Below are 18,116 nucleotides of genomic sequence, written 5' to 3'. Positions count from 1 at the left end.
GATATTAAACATACTTGAATATATTACATGAATATGCCAGTCTATTTTAAACAGATATGTCAGTTGCATTTCTTGGAAAATAAAAAATATCTGACAATATCTATAGAGCATATTGAATTGCATGGGCTCTACATGATTTTCAATGAGATGAATTTGCACACAGAGTTGGCATTTGGTCAGAGTTTAACTCTTCAGTCTGATATTGGACTTCAATATTTTCTTGCTTTGACTGGCAATTCAGACCACTACATTCAGACCACTACACCATGTTGGCTCCTTTTCTGGTCGGTTGAATGCCTGAATAATCAATCTCTGCTTCCTTTCAGGTAAAGTTTACATGTCAACTACTAAATGTAGATGCCAAACACTGATGCTAAATGCCAACCATCCTCAGAACTACCTCATAATAGATGTTCATCCAGAGAACGGTTGGAGAAATCTTTTCACCAGAATGCAAAGATAGCAACTAGGGTAGAGGAGCAAACTATTTGCTATTCTTTCTTTGTCCATTCCCCACACAATGTTACTTTTAAATACAAAAGTATGTCCTTAGTATGTTCTCAATATGTAACTAGTAGTTCTTTGGTGTAAGAGAGCCTATATTAGCTGATAGCTGATAGAACGTGTATAGCATTATTATTCCAATTCAGTGGATGTCAAAAGCAATGGACAAATAGTGAGGCCGCTGAGAATGACAATAGCACACACCACATAATTAGATCCCGAATACTTCCTAGATTTCTAGGTCCTAGAAAAATGTATTTTCACCCTCTGTCAAACTTTAACAAGGGATGGAAAAAGCTTTTTGTTAGGCAAGATATGCAAAATCCTGAAATTACCAATAATTCTTTCACACTACACAACTATAGCACTATGATTCCACTTCAACAATAGGACAATAGGAAGGAGTATTTAGAATTCTCAGAGAGTGCTATAGTACCCTACCAAATTACCAATCCCAGGATTCCATAAGATGTTGCCAAGGCTGTTAAAGTGGAATCATAGTGTTACAGTTGTATAGTGTGAAAGGATCCTATTCAGGAGTAGTCTCTTACACACACACACACACACACACACACACACACACACACACACACACACACACAAGAAATGCTTACAGGTATCTGCATTCAAGATGTGTATTTCTTTTAGATAGCTAATAGCCAGAGCCGGTCCGAGGTAATTTAAAGTGTTAAGCAAAAAAAAAAATTGTACCCCCGTGCCACGGGAGGCGTGGCCATGTGCCTCAGGAGGTGGGGCGTGGCCAGACCTGGCCCTGCCTCCCGTGCCCTGGCCCTGCCTCCTGCGTCACGCGCCTTCACCCCGCCTCTCGTGCAGTTTGGGAGGAGGGGCGTGGCCGTGCGATGCGGGAGGTGGGACCCCGCCCAGACGGGGCCCCACCTCCTACCCCGCGTGCCCTGGCCCAGCCTGCCAGGAAGCAGTGGGAAAGTCCTTCCAGGCCACGGCGAATACCCAGCCAGGCTGGCTGGGCCTTCACTGTGGCCTGGAAGGATTCCCGCTGCAGCCTGGCTGGCTGGGCAAGGACAGCCGGGCCAGGGTGAGCTGCGAGGGAGGCAAGGCCAACCCTGGCAGCTCGCCCTGACCCTGCCTCTCATGCAGCATGGGAGGCAGGGCCAGGGCGCATGGCGCGTGGTGCGGGAGGTGGGGCGCCGGCCAGACAGGGCCCCACCTCCCACACCGTGCTCCCTGGCCCAGCAGACCAGGCCGCAGCAGCCAGAGCCGGCCCTAGGTATTTTTCAAGTGTAGGCGAACAGAATTTTGGCGCCCCCCCAAACCAATCACTGAAAAATAAAAGCATTGGATAAGCGAAAATGTTGGATAATAAGGAAGTATAAAGGAAAAGCCTATAAAACATCAAATTACATTATTATTTTAAAAATTAAGCACCAAAACATCATGTTTTACAACAAATCAATAGAAAAAGCAGTTCAATACATGGTAATGTTATGTAGGAATTACTGTATTTGCAAATTTAGCACTAAACATTGAACAGGGATATAGGGCAGTGTGGACTTAGATAACCCAGATAGCCCTCAGTATTAAAAAAAAAAAACCTCTAAAATCAGGACAATAAATAAAGAACAACACTCTGAAAACAGAAGAAATCCAGACAGTAAACAATCAGGGACAGCTAACTCCTCCCAAAAAAAGATTCTCCCAGGCAAGAAGAAGCCAGGCCTTGAAGCCACAGGGCCATTAAATGCTAATCAAGGTGATTAATTACAACATTCACACCTGCTTCAAAGAAAAGTTCTTTCTCCCACCCTGGACCTTCTACAGATATATAAACCCCACATACCTAGCTTCCAAGTTCCTACAGACCTCACAATCTCTGAAGGCCCCAAACGTGGGCTTGCGTGGTGCGAAGGTGGGTCTGCGCCGGCCGGAAGACCCAGCGCGGTTGTTGGAAGGCCCGAAAGAGAAGGAGGTGGAGAGTGGTGCCCTCCTCCCAGGACGATGGTGCCCCCGGGACGATGGCGCCACAGGCAAATGCCTATTTCGCCTTATGGTTGGACCGCCTCTGGCAGCAGCAAAAAGACCTTCCAGGCCACGGCGAAGGCCCAGCCAAGCTGGCTGGGCCTTTGCCATGGCCTGGAAGGACTCCCGCTGCAGCCTGGTCGGCTGGGCAAGGCCAGCCGGGCCAGGGCGAGTTGCGTGGGAGGCAGGGCCAACCCTGGCCTCGCCTCCCACACAGCTCGCCCTGACACCACCTCTCGTGCAGCCTGGGAGGTGGGGCCAGGGTGCGTGGTGTGGGAGGCGGGGCACTGCCCAGACGTGGCCCTGCCTCCCGTGCCGCTCACCCCGGCCCAGCTGGCCTTGCCCTGCCGACCAGGTTGCATCAGGAGAGCCCGCTCGTCGCCGAACAGGCCTGTCTGTTCGGCGGCGAGCGAGCTCATGGTCCCCGCCGGGGGGGGGGGAGCCTCGACGGTGCCCCCGGTTACCGTGCGCCCAAGGCGGGCGCGTCAATGGCCTCCATGTTGGGCCGGCCCTGCTAATAGCATTTCAGCTCTGCTGCAGCTGGTGCTTGTTCTAGAGTGATACTCAAAGTGTTCATCTACACCTCCTCCCAAAATTTTGTTTGGCCACTTGAGATTCTCACAAATATCAGCCATCAACCTCCTTTTCTGTTAATTCAAGTACTACCACTTGTTCTGACAAAACATGTAATCCCACCCTTGTACTCTTGTTTTAGCATAATAGGACTTACATATTGATGCTAACATTTGCATCTACATTATAGAATTAATGCAGTTTGACCCCACTTTAACTGACATGGCCCAATGCCATGGAAGAGTTGTACCCTTTTCTGCCAAAGTGTGCTGGTGCCTTACTAAACTACTTTCTATGATTCTGCACCATTGAGCCATGTCAGTTAAAGTTATGTCAAACTCATTAATTCTACAGTATAAAAGCACCTATAAAGCCATAACATTTATGTACCACAAATACACTAGAATATTTATGTTACTAGTTCCCACATATATATGTATACTATGTTATTATGCACAGTGTTCCATATTGGATCAATGTAGGATACATGTGCATTCTTCTACTTATCTACTTTCTTTCCAACAGTCATTCATCCATTAAGACACAATTGAATTTAAGTGAAACTGGCCAACCCTAAATATACATTCACTGTATGTACATGTGCACTTTCCACTATTCAGATCTGGGGCATCTGGATTTTGTAAACATTTAGGTTATAGAAGTCTTAAAATTAACCAGTTTTTGGTTTGTTTTGTTCCAGCTCGGTGACACTTAACGTAAGATTATTTGTACCTTATTTTTCTATTAACAATGCTGTTTTCTCATGGAATTCAAAGTTTTCAATAATCTTTTAAAGGTTCAGTGAATTCCAAAGATCTAAGGGGCTTGGTTCTTATAAAATTAATACCAAAAGTGCTATCGATTTTGAAACATAACCAGCTAATTCAAAAGAAAGAAGAGGTGAGATGTGTAGAAAATACTTTTATAAAACAAAAAGGCAAAAATTAACTTGTTAACACATAAGCACAAATACCATGAATTGTTATATCTTTGGATTTTGTTTTGCTAGCTGTGACTATAAATACCCATGTGTTATATGTTGAATTTATCAAAAGAAATATTTCTATTGTTTTACATGTTAAAAATTATTGGGCAGATTTCCGATTTCCAAGCAATCTCTTGAACCACTTCCCTAGCTTAAAGGACCAAAATCTGAGACCCTTGTGATGTCATAATGGCAGGTCCTTGTGGATGGTTGGTCCTTCTGATGGCACAAAATAGAGCAGCCAAGGATTGGGAGGTAGACAAAAAAGGATCCTGGATCAGTTGACTGAGTAATCAAGTATGTGTGACAATTTGTGTCAGGAAGCTAGCATTTGGTTAAAATCAAACTAGCAAGGCACTATGGCAATTCAGAGCTGGCAAGAACAAATTTGTGACAGATGGCCACCCAGCAACTGCAGCACTTGACATTGTTCCCATTAGGAATGATATTCTATGTGGATGTGAGCATGACATATAGCAGGGTTTTCTAGGCACAGCCATCTCCATACCCTCCAGCATTTCACAGATGAAAGCCCTAACACTCATGGTGAAACAACATCAGAGGATGGTAGAGATGGCAAAAGGTATTAATGGGGAGGAATACTCAAACTAGGGGAGGCTGTAGCAATATCCTTTTCCTTGAACCTACAAGGAAGGGTAAAATCTCATCTCTTCCTGTTCTCTTTCCTCAGCTGGGTCAACTGAGTAGAAATTAATATATGAGAAAAAGTAGGCACCTCATCTGGCTAACCAGCCCTGAACTGCTCCTGTATTTTATGGAAGCCGTGAGGAGAGCTTGCAGCCCTACTCATAGATTTTATGTAGTTCTCACAAAATATGACATTGGTGATATATTCATTGCCTTCCTCCAAATGGCACATTGTACAGAAGTGCAGATAAACACAATCTCTCTCCCAATCCTCTTCTCTCATTCCTAGCATTTTGGTGTGCTGACATTGTACTGGTAAAAAAATGCAAAACACTTATGAATGCCTTTGCATTTAACTCATCGGCTTTGGTGCTTGCTAGAAATAGATGATGATTGGGGTTTATTCAATAACCTTGCCATTGGCAGAGAATTCAAACTGTTATCCCCTTTCATAGTATTTAATTGTAGTACAGTATAACTCCCATATCTGTGGGATCCCTCCCTTCATAAATACCTAAAAGTGTGGGTAACAGAAGACCCTATATTTTGACTATACTTGGGTTGGAAGCATACCATAAAATTGTAGTAAGTGAAACCGTAGCTGTTAAATCTGTGGATAAGGGATTTGTACTATTTCTATCTTATTACCATGGTTTCATTCTATAGAATCCTAGGATTTGCAGTTTGAGGGCATATTTAGAAGTCTCAAGCAGAGAGTTCTAGGGCCTTGCCAAACTATGTAACCTAGGATTGTATAGGACATAACCATGGCAGTTTCCCCTGACGTTAAGTCCAGTCATGTCTGACTCTGGGGGTTGGTGCTCATCTCCATTTCTAAGCTGAAGAGCCGGCATTGTCCGTAGATACCTCCAAGGTCATGTGGCCGATATGACTGCATGGAGCGCTGTTACCTTCCTGCCGGAGTGGTACCTATTGATCTACTCACATTGGCATGTTTTCGAACTGCTAGGTTGGCAGAAGCTGGAGCTAACAGAGGGCGCTCACTCCGCTCCCGGGATTTGAACCTGCGACCTTTCGGTCTGCAAGTTCAGCAGCTCAGTGCTTTAACACAATTGCCACCAATTAAAATATTAATGAACCACAATATTGCAGAAAAGTGAGGTTACGAGGGTATGGAGAAGTATGATTGCAGGGCTGTGGAATGGCAAATTAGTGCAATTGCAGAACTGACAAGAGTTAGATAAAGCCCATTAAGACAGGTGAACACTGCCCCGAGTGCCTTATTTTATACCAAACTTTGAAAAACTAGAAACCTACACATCTGATTAAAAACATGCTGGTAAGGAAATACTGGTATTGGCAGGACTTGACAAATACAATTCAGAAGCGAGTTGGTAATGTCAAAAGAATTTAAAAATTGTCAGCTCCAGGAGACCAGTTGCTATGGGGAGCTCATATGCTGCCACTTTTGTATAGTGCTTTGAAGTGAAAAGTATATGCACTGCAGATTTACCATCCTAGTGGAATTTTGTCATCTTGTAACACTTCACATGGACAGATGCAACTATCTGTTCATTCACTTCCAAAATACTTATAAATATAGACCAATTCCTGTCTTACAGACCCACTGTTGAGGTTGCCCAGAGAAGAGAACAGTTATGAAAGCCTACTGATAGAGTACACAACCCCTGCTATCATTAGCATTATTCACCAGTTCAATAAAAGTTTTTATTTCATGTATGAACACCAGGACACATATGGCCATTAGAGCACAGAAAAAGTTAGAAATGAGGAAGAACTATAAAAACAGGAAAGTCTTCAGCAATTTACTGGGAACTGCAAGAATCCACACACACTTTTCCTGTCTCCTTTATTGAATTAATGGATTCCAAGCTACTTTAGCACTTTGATCTCTGTTCAGTCATTAAACTGAAGGCAATGAGAAAAGTGGGAGAAGAAAAAAAAAAGAGATTTTAAGAGCAGTTGAAAAGTGGGACTACCCTGCCACTATGTATACCTATAGATAGTATGTGAAATATTTATAGAATACTAGTCTAGAAAACATAGCAGTTAATGGGGAAGAAAATATATTAATTGGGTGATTAGATTTAGATTATGACATAAAATGGTCCAAGTCCTTGAGACTAAAGTCAAAGATCAGTTGACATCAATCTAGGGTAATTGTGTTGCTTTGATAGATTACCAAGTGATTAGTAATATTTTATATTAAATTATTTGTAATGGCCAAGTGTTAATTTGAACACTATCATTAAAAGTTATTAATTAGCACAACACCTTTAATGAACTTAGCTTGTCATGATTTAATTTTCATGATCTTTTCTCTTGCTTTATCACAACCAACTTTTTGTAAGTAAGGCAGACTGATTCATCAAACTGATTTAATCCCATAATTATGATCATTGAATGATATAATTCTTTTCCAAAAATATCTGAGGTAATATGACTGGAGTGTATTAGTTCTGTTTGCCTTTAAATATGTAAAGAAGGAATAGAAGCACCAATGTTCACCCAGGAACCGCTGTTGGATATGTGCTAAAGACTTGCAATTGATGGCATGCAAAACAGGAATCAAAAAAACACAGCCCAATGGCTGCCTGACAGATTCCATGTGCGGCTCCTAAAGCTTCTCATTTTTCCTATTCAACTGGGCCCTGGGGGACACTATTCCCTAGCTATTCATCTACTGCTAATATTGGGCTGATTTCCAATTTTCAAGTAATCTCTTGATACGTGATACAGGCCAGAAGCCCCGCATTCCCTAGCTTAAAGACCCCATATTTTGGAAATTGTAGTGTAGGGCAGGGCCTTTTAAATTCTCTGGCATAGGGCGCCTCGCCTTCCCAAATTTCATTTCCCAGAATTCTGTGCTTTCTTAGTCTCTTTCTCAATGAACTCTGCTTTCTCCTTACTGCTTCCCTCTCCTAATGATGGGAGGCCATCATTGGCAGCATTTTTGACTTTGCTTTGTTTGATTGCACTGAATATAAAACTGACTTTGGGTGGCTTTCAAGTTTTACAAAATTCAAATGAAAAAGTATTGGGTAAATTTCAATTCTTAAGTTTAGATGCGGGCCATGCTCACATGTCAGATATCATGGCGGAAGTACAAATTTTACAATGACGACTAATGAAAAATTTGCACAGTCCTAATAGAAATGAGAAATGTGGTGGCATTTTAGTATTAAGTGATGTATCTTTACACTTGAAGATTTCTTGACTGCAGTATCCATTCTGATTAACGACTGATCCCAAGTATGGAAAATCATGAACTATTTCAATTGTGTACTTTAAAATTACACAATTTATTTGTGGTCATTATTTTTGTTTTCTTAATGGTCAGCTGTAAACATGCCTTTGCATTTTTGCCTTGACTTTCTTCAATAGGTGTTCAAGTCTTAACTATTTTCTTCTAGTGTGTGGTGTTAGATTATTAAAGCCTCCCCCCACCTCCCTGTTTTCTAGCCCCATTGTTCTAACAACCTCAGCAGATGGGGGAATTTAGTATCCTGGAATGCTTTCACCCCATCTTCTGGTAGCCCCATGCCAGCCATCACACCACGTTGTCTGATTTTTATTAGAGGCCCCACCCCCAACGGGGTGAAAGCGTCACTAGAGGCTCTCTCCACAACATGGGAGGCAACATTATCCCCGTGTGATGGGGAAAGAGTTGCCGAGAGGGAGCTGTGAACAGGGTGACAAATTCGCCCTGCTGCCCTGTCTCCTTTCGCCACAATGCCAGGCAAAGTGGGATGCTTCGCCTGGCCTTTGTGATGAGGCCCTGAGTCTATGCATGCTTTATGTATGATGCAGCATGCAAGGTAAACAAATAGTGTAAAAATATGCAGATTTGCCTGACGTCCGCCAGCCCACTAATTGGAAATTATTCAATGCCTCCATACACTGTCCTAACAGTAGCCTCTTGCCTAAAGTACAGGCCAAATATTTCTACATTCTTTGATTTCGCTCTGTTTTCTACTTTTGCATTCCAATCATCTATGATTAACAAGAAGTCCTGGTGTGTGATTGATTTCCTCTTGGACTCCAGCATAGAATCTTTTGGTTTCTTCTTCTGCCTCCGCTCTTGGAGCACAAACTTGGATTAAGGTTATATTAATGAGTGTTCCTTGAAGATTTATTGACATGATTCAGTCAGACATTGGGGTGAAACTCTCAGTACTCTCTCAACTGACACTAGATGCAGCTCTTGAATTTGGCATATTTCTCTACCACTGATACAGAACATGAATTGGTATATGAAAAGCATTACTAGAAACAGCTTTGGGATGAGGCCACCACTATTTATTTATTTATTTATTTACAGTATTTATATTCCGCCTTTCTCACCCTGAAGGGGGCTCACATTGTACACATATAAGGCAAACATTCAATGCCGTATAACATAGAACAGAGACAGATGCAGAGGTAATTTTAACCTTCTCCAGCTTCCAGCTTTCTGAGGGTATGCTTGATTCCGGCCACAGGGGGAGCAGCTGCTTCATCATCCATTGCGACGGCAACTTCCTCATTCCAATGGAGGCTGGATGATTTTTATGGTGTCATAAATTAGCCTCCCCTCATATAAGTGGTACCCAAATTTCCTACTTGATAGATGCAACTATCTTTTGGGTTGCTTAGGTCAGCGACGAACAGGGGCTATATTTTATTTTTAATTGTCAGGTGCTCACCCCGACATGGGCTGGCCTCGAACTCATGACCTCTTGGTCAGAGTGATTTGTTGCAGCTGGCTGCTAACCAGCCTGTGCCACTAGCCAAACACCACAATCAAGCAGGGTCCCAGAAGATGATTCAATTGATTTAGTGGCTTGTTATATTTGGAGCATCTTTCTAAGGGGCCTTCTTCACATGCTATAAAACCCAAAAGTAACCGGGTTAAAAGAGGGTCGTGCTGGCAAAATTTCGCTTAGCCATAGTGTGGGAGGGATGGGTTAAGAGGTAAAAAGCACATGTTTAAAAGCTGCACTTATAACCCAGTTCTGGCTGAAAAATGTGCACTTTGCATGACTGTACATCCCTGCTGTCATGTACTTTCCTCCCCTCCCCTCTGTGTAGACTGCTCCAGTGCAGATGTACATTAAAAAGCCTGAAACAGCCAATCCGCTGATTGGGCTGTCAAATAGACACATAGGTAGTTCAAGGATAGTTCAAATGGAAAGCTATTAGAACTCTTTGAAACTCTTTCTTTTACACTGTATAATCTTTAATGGGGTTGAATTAACAATTGGGGAAGAGAGAGATCCCACTGAAGTTTTTTTAAAACATTCCTTCAGTTATGCGTTGGACCTCATATGCGCAAATGCAAATCTGCTTATTAGATATTTGCATGTGCACATATATGGTCCAATGCATAATGGAGTGAATTTTTAAAAAGAAATTCCCCCAGGTGCCCCCAGTCCACCCTTCAACTTGATTCACTTCAAAAGAAGACTGTGAGTACAGCGGGGGGACTATATCCCGGGACTGACAGGTGTGTGTGTGTGGACCTACTGTCAAGTCCTGGGACTTTTAAACCCATTTTTAAAACATGGATTCTGGTTCTGCCTGTAAGTGCCCTAAGACATTGTAACCTTGTTACAAACTAGATCAGATAATGTCTCCAAACAGTTGTCAAAGGTAGCCTCAATTGAAGCACTTTGCAATTGTCTGGATATTATTTGACATGTACAGAAATTTCCACCTTCATACATAAATCTGTACATCATCTAGTTTGGCCAGAAACAATCCTGATTAATTCTCTGTTGTCCCAATTTTTCTACTGTTTAAAAATGTCCCAGATTCTCTCTCCTCTTCCTCCTTTAGATTATTTCAAGTTACGAAAACTGAATTCAAAATGCAAAAGTAGTTTACACTCCATTAACTCAGTTGTGGGAGAAGAGCAGGAGTGGTGGAATCACTCCTGCACACTCAAGCAAAAGCACCCTGCTGCTTTGTGTTCTTCCTTATTAATAGGTTTTTAGCATCTTGACCAGACTTAGACATTGCTTGGCCATCCATGTCCCTGTTTTCATTCGTGAAATGTTAGAGGGTATGCTCTCATAGATTCTGCTAAGTAGATTATGCAAAACAGGTCAAAAGTATTGGCCCTTAGCATTCCCCAGTCATTCTAATTTACTTTTACTGCTTTGTTTCACTAGCTTTACACACAGAAATGCAAACTGATGGTTTACTGAGTGGGCAGAACTGATACAGATTTCCCTAATGAGTGTTTTGACTGAGAATAACTGACTTCAGTCTCATCACAGATTTACCAAACAAAACATTAGCCATGATGTATTCCAGAGCCTGGATTTCATTCTTTCAGCAAATTACGTGTCTTTCCACAGTGTGATTAAATACAAGAACAAAAATGAAAAGGTCAGCTGACCTCCACAGCAACATTCATTTAGTTGGCTAAAACTGTCAGATAATTTGTGAGAAACCGCACCAAGCACTTCATTAAGCTTGTAATAATAGTGGCAGCTCCCTGTATGTACATTTTCCACTTTCATTCCACTACAGTAGACAATGAATTAAAGGGGGGGGGGGGGGTAACATCTTCCATTAGGCATGCTTTCAATATCCATTGTTCTTCTGCATAGTAATTGTGGCTTCATCTTATTGATAATCAACAGTACTGAAAAAATAGGCCGGCATTCAGTTAATGAGTTCTGATGGTGTAAATCAACTGGACAGAGCAGCCCCTGGAGGCCCAGAAAACTGTGTTACTGCTATGTGTCCAGCTATAGGGAAATAGCTAGATGTTTCTCAGTCACTCCTGAGTTGCCATAAACCAGGCCTTACTGGGAGTCTGTAGCAAAGAAAAGGCAGATTTTGGATGGGAAACATATTGCAGGCAATGAATTGATGTTCTGATTGAGGATACTTGGCATAGTTTAACAGTAGATTCCTGGTGTTTCCATTCTTAACTTCTTTCCTGGTGTTTCCATTCTCAACTTCTGAGGTGATCACATGTACCCCCCTGAACCTGCTGTGCTGGTGAGTTTAAGTCTACATGGCATAGCTGAGCTCAAACACCACTTGACCATCACACTCCATGTCACCACTGCAACTCCCAGCTGACCATGGAGCTCTGTGTGAACTCCCAGTTGTAGTGGCACCCCGTACGCACATAAGCAGAGGCACCTGCATTACCAGGAAAAGGAGGGAGCCAATTTCCCCACCTTCTTCCTAGTTGCATGGGTGCTTCTGTTGGCGTTAGAACAGGGCACCTGTGGCAATCAAGAGCTCACATGGAGCTCTGCAGCTAGCTGGAAGTGGCAATGGTGGCAACAAAGGCAATGATGCCCCATGTGCACAGCAGACCAGCTTGACTTGGACTTGATCCAAATCTCCACCCTGCCTGAAAGCCGTGGGATACTCCAGAGTTTCAAGCAAGCCATATAGAATCTCTAATTTTTTATTTAAGCAAAGCAACTCGATTCAACCCATGATATTTATCTGATGTGAAGGAATGTTGTGAAGCCAGCCAGGAGCCAATGTAAGGCAAGTTTGTGTTTTAATGCCTGTTTAGACAAACCTCAGGTGGCAGATTTTGGAGAAGTAGCCCTATCTCCATTCTTCCAGTGTTATGCCTCCTCCTGTATCCAGTCTTTAGCCTGTCCTAGCACTAGGAAAGACTCCCTACTTGGGACCAAACTGGACGATATGCTTCACATTGATTAGCAGAAGAACCTTTGGACACAGATATTTGTATTGTCTGACAGGAATACTCCCAGTTGGTGGTATTGGTGGGATGGCACAAGTATGGACCCACAGTTCGTGGAATAAAGAATTGGGTGGAAAACCACATTTGGTGGCCATAGCAGTGCATTCTCAAGTGATGAGAGACATCTGTTTGTCATAGGATGTGTTTTTCCTCACCTGTACATTCTACATATATGTGTTTTTTTAACATTCATCACTGGAAAGGAAGCACTGTTTTAATTTGCACATCTGATTGCTGATGCACAGCAAATTCTGTTGTGGGAGGGAAAATGGGTTAATGACAAGGCATATGTATTATCTATAACATCTCATCTGACCTTTAGCAAGCAGGCTGAGAGACAGTCTGCCCATCCATGGTCAGCAAGCACCACATATCTTACTCTGATGAATGATGGCTTCACTACTGCAGTATTACAGCATTTGTCTGAGTAGCTAATGGATTAGCAATCCTTTGAAGAGTGAGTAATTGGCCACACAAAATTGGAGGACAGAGCTATTTGTGTCTGACGGTTTGTCCTGTATCTCTTGAACTAACCTGTTGTTTTTAGGTGTAGTGAAAAACACCATCCCATTATGAGAGGTGAAATAAAATTCAGCAGCCAGTCAAGCACCATTTTATCTTTTCCATCAAGCAGCAAATTGCCTTGGGCTTTTGATATAAAGGCAATATGTAACTAGCTGTTTATTTCCAGCTGCTTTACTGGGTAGAATTTATATCAGAATCTACTAGCATTTATCAGAGCTGTTTGAAGTCAGACAGTAAGGGCATCAGATTCTCAACTGTTCAATAAAGGCAACAATAATAAAAGCAGGGATGATTTCTCCCTTTCCCCTGAATTTAGTTGCTAAAATAAAAGAAAAAGGAAAGGTTTTTTTTTTTTACTTCTAGCAGGTTGATCTCCATGTGTGTGTTGAATTTACCAAATCTGCATGATGTTAATTGATGACGGTGCTTTTAGAAGACATGTCTACGCAGAGATAAAACCAACAGGGTATATAAGTACTACAAAATACATCTCTCACACTTCTTCTTAATTGTAACCATATGTTCTTCTCTCTCATCCCACCCTATTTTCTACATGATTACAGCTGGGAGATCTAAAGGTTCCAGGAGTGAAAAGAAATAAATCTGCAAGTCTGAAGTTCACCCATGCCTGATGTAGAAAATATCAGGCTACATGGACCAATGGCCAGATTCAATATGAGGAAATGTACTGTGTAGAGTGCCTAGTAAATTTTAAGTACTGTATAGTTTTTGTCTGATAGGTTTAAACCAGAAAACCGAATTCTCTCAGTACTTTACAATTATTACTCTATAGCTGAAGGAATATTAAACCACAGATCAAAATGAAACAGAAGAGCTACCAGCATTTTTCCAGGATTGATTAAAGTATTGAGTCAGTAATTAAAAGTTATAATCTGTGTTTAGTGAGTACTTAGCTATGATAAGCCAAATGCCATCAAACCAATTACAATAAATCAGCTCTAGAGAAAACAAGTATGGTATTTATTTCCATTATTTGTCAGGATGTATTTCACTATTTGTCAACATTGTATTTTGAACAATAGCCCCAATGACAATTCTGTTAGTAGTCTGCTACTGTTTAATTTCCCATTTACTGGGATTAAAACCTTTATTGAACTTAATAGATTTTACATCATTTCAAGTATGAGGAGGAGGAAACAATCTTTTCTGTTTGTTTCTCTCCCAGGTGCTGCTGCAAGAATATAACCAACAGTCAGTAAATTGAAGCAGGAGAAAGGGTGGGGTGAGTCTGGAGGACAGATGGGTTGATGAAAAAAAGCTTTGGTGAAGCGAGGTAGAACATTTGGAGATCAGAGCCTGGGAAACAAAATTTATTAAACCAATTGCCCCAGAATCTTCTAGCCATGCTGGCTGTGGAATTCTGGGAGTTATAGTCCAAAAAGTATTTTCCCCAAGTTCTGTTGGAGACCTGTGTGGTAGAGGGCACTTTATCTAAATTTGGTTTGGCCCAGGAACAATTTGGCTAGTTCTAAGCCAATTTGATTTGAGCTGAGGCTTCTGTGAGTCTTCACTAGTTTCTGATGTGACTCATGTGAAGAAGTAGGTCTCAAACATTCGCCCCAGGGCTTTCACTGAGCTCTATATCATTATCAATTTCTTCAGTAACATTTCTTTGTTTGTACACAACATGGTGAAGGGGCTATTCTCAGCAAAACACATGCTGAGAACAGCTCTCTCTGCATGGTGCCAGATGGACCTCTAATGGCTGTCATTCTGTTTATTGCTCTTTTGGCAGACTACCTGACTTCAGCATCTGTTTTGCTTCTTGATGGGTTTAACTTTCTTTTCTTTAGAGTTCATGCTGGGTCAGGTTATTTGCCCAAACTGAATCTAACCGAGATAACCCTCATGTTGCTCAGGGGAAATTGCTGGCAAGTTCACTGGCAATGTATCATGCGTGAAGGGACCAATGTAGATTGAACCTGACTTTTTTGCTTCTACAGCAATAAATCCTGAGGCATTTCAATATTACCTTTGTAGCTTCTCTCCTCAACATCTATTCATCATGGATTTCATTTTTTCTATGTAATCTTTAAGCAGACTTCAAGCAAATACATTAAGATGCAAGTCATTATATATATTTTAATAGTGAGATCTGCAATGCTATGGAGCTATCCAATTGTACTATACTTAATCTGTATTATATATTCTGGCTTTTGTTGGTGGCTTCTGTTCACATAATTCCCATTGTAGAAATGGTCAGACATTTTGTCTCATGTAGAACATATGCATTCATGGTTTTTTACATTTGATCAGATGCACACTGCAGATGGATGTACATTGTGCATGGATATGCACGTGGATTTGTTTATGCATTTAGTTGCACATTTGGTGTCTTGGTTCAGTTCTATTCAACACAAAGGCTGCATAGCATAATGCTTAACTCTTCATGCAGAGATTTGCATTCATTGTAGGTTTTTTATTTCTAATTTCAGAATACCACCAAAGGATACTGAGGTTCTCCAGCCAAAGCTAGGAGTGAATCTTGCCTGAATCTCTGGACAATAATTGCCCCACCGACATGAAAGTCACCAGCTACTACTGTAAGATGGTTTGTTATGTGGCTATGTTCCAGCACTGGCCAATAAATAATACAGGGTCTTGGCAAAAGAGAAATGTCATGATCTATAGATGGGGCAATATCTGAAGGTAAAGGAAGTGAAATGCGGATGTTTTAAATGATTAAATACTGGCACACAGCCAATAAAGTGAATGCACTGAGAAAATACATGAGGGAACAGATGTGGTTAAAATAAAACTCTCACCATCTCTCTGTTGTAAGATCACCTTTGAAACAATCTGATCAATGTTTATATATTTTTTTAATGTGTGTGGGGGGGGGGGAAGTTGTAGGGTTATGATATTGCCCATATAATCATAGCATAGAAATCATGCATGCCATCAGTTGCTGATATTGTCAAAAGAGCTAAAGCTTGAATTAACTAATATTCTTGCTTCCACAGATCAAAGCTGAGACAGATGAAAGGAAGACACGTAGCAACTTACTTTGTCACTTCATTTCTGTGCCTTCTGTTTATCTAGAGCATTCGCCTATTTTAGTTTGTCATTAATTAGTAATCTACCACACATCCTAATGTCACTAAACAAGTAATGAACCAAATTTGATGAAGTAATGAATAATAATGTCTCCACTTTACTACAGCTGCTAAGTTTGGAGTCCCATAAGAGGAGCATTTAAGTGGAAAGCAAAAGAGACCAATTGTGTCCTGAGGCCCTTTCATGCAACAGCATTAAAGCACTACAATTCTACTTTTACAATTTTACAATTCACCATGGCAGCATCTTATGAAATTCTAGGATTTGTAGTTTGTTGTGGTACAGGAGCTACCAGGATGAGAATCCTAAGTACCCCTCCCTAAACAACAAATCCCAAGAAATCATATAACTGAACCAAAGCAGTTCAAGTGAACTCTCTGCCTTGGGGTGTGGTGGAAGCTCCTACCTTGAACAGAGGCTGGATGGCCATCTGCCAGGGGTACTTTGTGCTTTTCCTGCATAGCAGAGAATTGGACTAGATGACTCATATGGTATCGTTCGACGCTATGATTCTATGATACCATAACTATAGTGTGAAAGACCCCTGGAACAATGAGGTCCTTGAAGTAATTGCTGCCTCTGGTGAAATACAGGTCGTCATTGTTTTTTATTTTAAAATATTGAAATCATTGTGTCTCTACAACCATGAACCACCCATGAATGAAATGCTTACCATTTGAAAGAAGGAGGCATAGAGTTTTAAATGATTGTTGCTGGATGCCTATCCCAGTCCACGAACAGTCATTCACAAAATGGTGAAATCATAACATAAGGCCTAATGAGACATTCTCCATTTCCTGCTGAAAAACATTGACCGCAGTCCTGCATGGTTCAGCAAAACATAGCAGCTTGGCATGTGGAACTATGGTCTGCTATTACCCCTAAGACCCAGTGTGAGGCTACTAATCCCTTTCAATCATTCTGCAACCCAAGACCTCCAACACCACTCAGCGTGGAACACATATATCGAGAATCTAACCTTGTATCTTGTTTTAATAAATTGCCTTTGTGACTGCTTTCAAATCTACCTTTGTCTTCCTTTCCAGATATCCAAAAGCCAGCCTCCATTTGTTTGCAAATTCTTTGTTATTTCCTCCTCTAATACCATTTCTTAGTTTGGCCATTTGGATTTATCTCTCAAATCTTTCTTTTTTCCCCTTCCTGGATTTTGCTATTATTAGTCTTGCATTACTCTACTAAAAGCCTATATATAATCTGGAGTTATACTTAAAAATGTACCTATTCAGACTTAAATACAAATTCAATTTAAGAACAAACTTACACAACCCATCTTGTTCATATCTTGGAAACTGCCTGTACATTTGCACCTGAATATGATACTAACAGAAAACCAGCCATTTACAGAAATCAGAGGCTATGGTATCATTACAGAAATATAGCAAAAATAGGTATTTTCAAGGTGTGTGCATCGCTCAAAACTACTCATTTTCTGAGCCAGTTTCTGTGTTTATCACAGTTTGTGCCAACAATGAAGTCACTGGTAATGCTCTTCTATTTAAAAGTCAGATGTGCAGTATTTGTTATCTTTTAAACAATTTCATACTTAATTTAAACTATTCCAATATTGGAAATGGCTCACAGCATACAATTTGTATTTCACATCTATGGATTTTTTTTAAAAAAAGTTTCTTTTCTGAAATCAGCCCCAAAGTTATTTATTTCTAGCTCTTTCATCTTAAAGAGCAAATATTCCCAATCCTCAGTGCAACTGTTAGGGCGTTCCTTAGGTGGTTCTTTATAGATTTACATCTCAGAAAATGAATGCTCAGCAATTGCTGCTGTCACCAAGTGGTAGTGTTTCTATTGATGTTTAAAACAGTGTAACATTGCTTTAAGATCTGTGAAACTTCAAATAACTAAACTGGCGCATGAGTCTATGCCCTTCAAAATCTGAGGTGCACAAAGTGCTCTATGTTTCTTGAATATCACCCTGTTTAGAAGATGCATATTCTTCCCTTTCCTAAATACTTAACAGAAAAATAAACTGGTAAAGGCAAAACAATGAAACGGAGCTTTAATTGCAGTTGCCAAAAAGTGCAATTCAGAGCCTCAGTTTCAGCTGAATATTATTTAATAGGCTTG

At 41.0% G+C, this 18,116-nt stretch overlaps 1 long non-coding RNA gene across 1 annotated transcript in view; it reads left to right on the top strand.

Moving 5' to 3' along the window:
* Window positions 1–17,036, top strand: part of LOC134296740 (uncharacterized) — a 40,046-nt gene extending 23,010 nt beyond the window's left edge. The window contains exons 3-5 of the long non-coding RNA XR_010003582.1: window positions 13,499–14,178; window positions 15,392–15,499; window positions 15,920–17,036. This is a non-coding gene — a long non-coding RNA (uncharacterized LOC134296740). The remainder of the gene's footprint in view (window positions 1–13,498; window positions 14,179–15,391; window positions 15,500–15,919) is intronic.
* Window positions 17,037–18,116: the final 1,080 nt, after the last annotated feature.

Source organism: Anolis carolinensis, chromosome 2, assembly GCF_035594765.1.
Source record: "Anolis carolinensis isolate JA03-04 chromosome 2, rAnoCar3.1.pri, whole genome shotgun sequence".
Lineage (NCBI taxonomy): Eukaryota > Metazoa > Chordata > Lepidosauria > Squamata > Dactyloidae > Anolis > Anolis carolinensis.
The sequence above is the reverse complement of the archived record's forward strand: the minus strand, read 5'-3'. Positions and strand labels throughout refer to the sequence as shown.